Below are 5554 nucleotides of genomic sequence, written 5' to 3'. Positions count from 1 at the left end.
TTCTTCTATTCTTATGTAGCCAAGCAAAAAGGGAAATGGCTTCCTAAGAAAATGATTATGGGTTTCCATTTGTCTTAAGGTAGCTTGAATACCCTGACTGGTGTGAGTTACCATTAGTAGGAACTCCAGAGGCTGTTAGAGGTAACCTACTGCTTTGGATGAAAGCTATTTTAATTAATAATTATTTTCATCCCCAAATACACATACACATATACACACTCATTCACATAATACTCAGAGGATTTAGAAGCTTCAGTTTCCTCACCTACGGAATAAGGGTGTTCAACCAGATGATTTCTAAGATTCCTTCCCATAAATCTGTGCACATTCTCATTACTATGTATTTTATGAGTATCCATGCTGCCCTTCTTTCTCTTCTCCACTTTTCAACTCCTCCCAAAAAAACATTGTACCCAGTTTGTTTGTTTTTTCTTGATTCAGTAATTTGAAAAGTTTCCAAGCACTTCTGGTTTCTCTAATCTTGCTATTTAAATTTCTTTCTTCCTTCCTTCCTTCCTTCCTTCCTTCCTTCCTTCCTTCCTTCCTTCTTTCCTTCCTTCCTTCCTTCCTTCTTTCCTTCCTTCCTTTCTTCCTTCCTCCCTTCTTCCTTCCCTCCCTCTTTCTCTTTCTTTCTCTATCTCTTTCTTTCTTTCTCTCTCTTTTTCTCTCTGTCTTTCTCTCTCTTTTTCTTTCTTTCTCTCTTTCTCTCTCTTTTTCTTTCTTTCTCTCTCTCTCTATCTTTTTCTTTCTTTCTCTCTTTCTCTCTATTTTTTCTTTCTTTCTTTCTTTCTTTTTCTTTCATCTTTCCTCGGAAAATGTGTTTCTTTTACTAAGAGGCCATGTTTTTTCCTTAACAAAGACAATCTCCTGAGGTGTAATGAAGAGACTCTACAGAATCTCTGGCAGAACATTGTTGCTTATACATTGGAGATATAGTCGGAGATGACTATCAATTTAATTCAATAAAAATGTTTATTAATTATGTAATATACTTACTGTGGTAAGTGAAGGTAAAGATGAAAATTTGCATAAAATATGTTATTGCCCTCATGGAATTATAATCAAATAGGAGATATGAAGAAAATTATCTAGAAAACTATATAGAGATACTTTAGGAATGTATTAATGGGTGCTCCTTCCATACTTGTGATTTTAACAGGTTTTCTTTATGTATTAATGAAGTACTTTAGAGTCATGATTTATAGTTGGATTGAAAGAATTCAAGGAGATTTTCTTGTAATCACAAAAGACTTTATTACACCAAAATTGGAGGACTAGTTTCTAAAGGAGTCTAACAATTAGAAACAGTCTGGGAGAGTTTTTATATACTGAAATTTGGGACTTAGCTAACAGCTAGATAGAGAGAGCAAGGTATAGGTAAGGGAAGGGGCCAGGAGGTCTTTTTATCCAGGTAAGGAGATAAGATGTCTTTTAGCAAGGTATTGTTAATCAGACAGGAGAATAAGGAACAATATGTAAGAAGTTTTATTGCTCCCATTCTTTAGCTTGACATGCAGTTTTGAATAGATCCTTGACTGCATTGCTGTAGGAAAACAATAAAACAATCCATCACAAAGTGGCCAGCTTGTCATATGTGGTTAATCTTCTCTGAATTTATCATGTCTGATGGATGTACAGTTGGTCATCAAACATAATACTTACTTTACAACTTGATTGGAATAGTCAAAGATTATATCAGGCAGGGGCTCTAAGCATCTAGAAGTCACCTCTACAATGAGACCTGTAGGTAATACTTAAGTGGAAAGAGGGAAGGCCCCTGCCTTTTGCTGCCAGTTACATATAATAATTCCTGAAAACTCCATTGGGAAGTGGGAAGAGGGAAGGAGGAAGAGGGAACAAAATGAGGTGCTTCATGAGTTCTAAGGCTCATTTCACAGCAAGGAGATTAGGGAAGATTTCATTTCTTTTTCACCTAAGAAAATACTGCCAGGAAAAAAAAATTTTTAGACAAGAAAACAGTAATTTTGTTACTACCTTGTTAAACTCAATATATTCTTTAAAAAAAAAAAGACAAAATAAGGTCACAGTTTCATATACAAAATATTCCACTCAAAATCATTTTAGTCTCTATTCACGAGAAAAATTATTTTATTTTCTCTTATATTAACAACCAATTATTAAATTAGGATTAAAGGTTGTTTTTTTTTTCCTTTCTATTTCCTCACTCAAGAACCAGATGCTACCTCAGACTTTGCTGATAGATGAGATTGCCCTAATCTTCCAGAAACATGCTCCTTCTTCTTGTGCAGGACTCCACCCAACTAGTAGACCTTACAGAATCTACCCTTAACCTTCCAGTGCTCTGCCAAAGGAATATAAATTTTGATCCCAGAAAACCTCCTAAGATATCTTGGGAGATTCACAGGCTAGGATGAAACCTTAAAACCAAATCACTCAGGCTCTCTTCTATTGACCAACAATAGGTTACAGGACAAGCCCTACCTGGTCATTGTTTGGGCCCTGATTGACTCAGACTGAATGTAAAGCAAATATTTCTGTTTTGACCAGAAAGCCAGAGGGTCTTCCCCCTCCAGATTTATTTTTTTGGGGGGGAGACTGGATAAAAAAGGCTATTCTCTGCCTCATTTCTTGTTATTCTTAAAAAGGACCATGGCATCAGGGAAGTGATGTCTGATAGGGTACCATTTCTAGCAGTAATCCTGAGGTCTCCTGACCTTAGAGTGCTAGTGTTCTAACAATTTTGTCTGTCAATGATTCTCAAGTTTTATAGCCTTAGAATATAATAATATAGTTATATATTTCTTTCTCTAGATTTTAGGGAAGATAGAGCAGTGATCCTGATGTCCTCTGACCTTAATGTGTTATTTTTCTAACAATCTGTCTGTCAATGAGTCTAAAGTCTTTTGGCATTAAAATAGTTCTATAAAAGTTATTGATTGTCAGATAGATAATCTGCTGGCCAGTGATAACCAAGTTCCTGAGACAATAGTGAATAGACCACCCCTCAAACCTACCTATAATCCCTAACTAGCAAATAAGTAGCATGAAGCTCTGGTTTTTTAACTTTGTCCTATAAGTTTATCTTCTTTTTTCCTGGTTCTTTGCTAAATCTTTTTTTGAATATAGCCCACTTCATTTGGCATTACAATTACAATAAAATGGACTACCGCTTCACAGATTTGCATGTTATCTTCATGTAGGGGCCATGTTAATCTCTATATTGTTCCAATTTTAGAACATATGCTGCTGAAGCAAGCATGCATTACAATTACAACAAACTTTGCCCCTTGGCTTCGAAATGAGTTTAAGCCTTCAAATTCTTTATTTTTATGACTATTAAAACATTTATTTTTTAAAACATATGCATAGATAATTTTCAACATTTGCCCTGCCTAGTGATACGAATTTTTTCCCTCCCTTCCTCCCACCCATCCCCTAGATGGCAAGTAATCCATTATATGTTAAACATGTGCAGTTTTTCTATACATATTTCCACAATTATCATACTGCACACACACAGACACACACACAAAAATCAGATCAAATAAGAAAACAAAATGCAAGCAAACAACAGCAAAAGGGGCGAAAATACTGTGTTATAATCCATACTTAATCTCCACAGTCTTCTTTCTGGGTGTAGATGACTCTCTTTATCACAAGCCCCTTAGAACTGGTCTGAATCAACTCACTGAATCATTTTGAAAGGAGCCAAGACCTTCAGAATTGATCATTGTATAATCTTGCTGTTGCTGTATACAATGTTCTACTGGTTCTGGTACTGGCTCACTCCACTTAGCATCAGTTTATATAGTTTTCTCCAGGCTTCTCTGAAATCATCCTGCTGATCATTTCTTGTAGAGCAATAGTATTCCATAACATTCATATGCCATAACTTATTCAGCCATTCCCTAACTGATGGGCATCTACTCAACTTCCAGTTCCTTGTCATTACAAATAGGGCTGCCACAAATATTTTCTGCAAATTCTTTTGAGATACCTTGTGGCATGGGTCTGAGACCCCAATCTTTTGGGAGTCTCCAAATCCCAAGTTTGAACTTCAACAATACTTATCCTTAATCACTGATTGTGTGTTGTCTTCTGACCCCCCTGAAAATGTGTTTCAAACTGAGATCTCTTAAAAATCTTATCTTAAAAAGCCAATGTATTCCATTACATTCAGGCCCATTTCCAGACATTTTGTTCTATATCTTTCCACTAGATGCAGATGGTTCAGGAGGAGAAAGTGAGGACTGTAACTTTACATAATCCTCTTCTTCCTCCCACTTAAATCTAATTCATTCACATGTCCTGAAGTCATGTCCTTTTTGTGAGGGTCCTCTTTGAGAATGAAGAATGGACAACAAATAGGATCTAATCTCTGAGCTTTCCAGCCCGTGTCCTTGTACCCCTCCATTGAAGTTTAGGGTAACAAAGCTCTTGAAGAAGAAAACCAACCAGCGTAGTCTGGATCAAGAGAGATTCTTCTCTCCAGATTTTTGGAAGTGGCTGAATCTCAAGATCAAGCCAAATCCTCAGCAAGAGGAGCTCCTCCTCATTAATATGCTCACTCCCTCATTAATTTGTTTACCAATTCCATTGATTTCTCTTGTCAGAGGCAATTTTTTTCCCTAAAAATATTGAAGGCATTTTTGGTTACCAAGAGAAATCATTGATCATCAATTTATTGATCCTCAGCTGAGCTAATTATCCAGAAGTTCTGTCTCTCTGGCTTTTCATTCATCTCATTCAATAGACCAAATAAGGAAATCCAGCAGGGGATATGTTTTGCCCACATAAATCAGATAGGAATTTTATTATCTTCTAACATCATGAAGGAATAGTTTTAGCTCCATATTTAGGAATTGTAATAAGTTGAATGGAGATTAGGGGAGCCTTTCATAATCAGAATCCTAACAATAGGGAGAGGACTAGGAACCTGCCCTGGGGTAGAACTTTCAGAAGACACCAATGACACTTGCATCCCTTCAGTAATAAATAATTGAACTTTGGATCTAGCTCTCAAGACTCATTAGCTAAAATCAGAAGCTACCAGATGGAGTGAGACAGATTTCCTCTCAAATGAAGGCTCACCTGGCTTGATGAACCCCTGCTTTTCTCCCATGAAGTGGCCTTCCCAGATGCATTTAAGGTCTCATTTTGCACTCCTTGTGCCAGCTGCTAACGTTGTTAGTGAACAACTCTGAATATAACTCTCCAGGGTTTCATGGACTAATGCAAATCTCTGGCTGTCGGTACCCTGTTAAAATTCAATTTAAATCTAAAAGCTAATTTGAATGCAAATGGTATTTCCATTAAGAAGTAATCAAATTCAGGGAAGAAGTCAAGTCAAATACAATTAAAACATTTATTAGGTTCTTACTGTATGTAGACTATTGTGTCAGGTGCTTAGAAAGATGGGACAAATACAAAGTTTTACCAAGATCCAGTCTCTTAGAGAATCAGTTACCTGATTGAAAAATATGATGGCAATTTTTCTCCACTTCAATTTCAGAGGAATTTTTTCCAGACGTATCCACCTGTGCCCAACAGGGCAGTCAGTATTGCACAGCTG

General features: G+C 36.5%; 1 non-coding gene across 1 annotated transcript; it reads right to left on the bottom strand.

Annotated features, from left to right (window-relative positions):
* Nucleotides 1-3137: 3137 nt before the first annotated feature.
* LOC111719471 lies at nt 3138-3241 on the bottom strand. Its single transcript, XR_002769603.1, has one exon. It is a non-coding gene; the product is annotated as a U6 spliceosomal RNA (small nuclear RNA).
* Nucleotides 3242-5554: the final 2313 nt, after the last annotated feature.

This window comes from Sarcophilus harrisii, chromosome 1 (genome assembly GCF_902635505.1).
Source record: "Sarcophilus harrisii chromosome 1, mSarHar1.11, whole genome shotgun sequence".
Taxonomy (NCBI): domain Eukaryota; kingdom Metazoa; phylum Chordata; class Mammalia; order Dasyuromorphia; family Dasyuridae; genus Sarcophilus; species Sarcophilus harrisii.
This window is presented reverse-complemented; position numbering and strand designations above follow the sequence as displayed.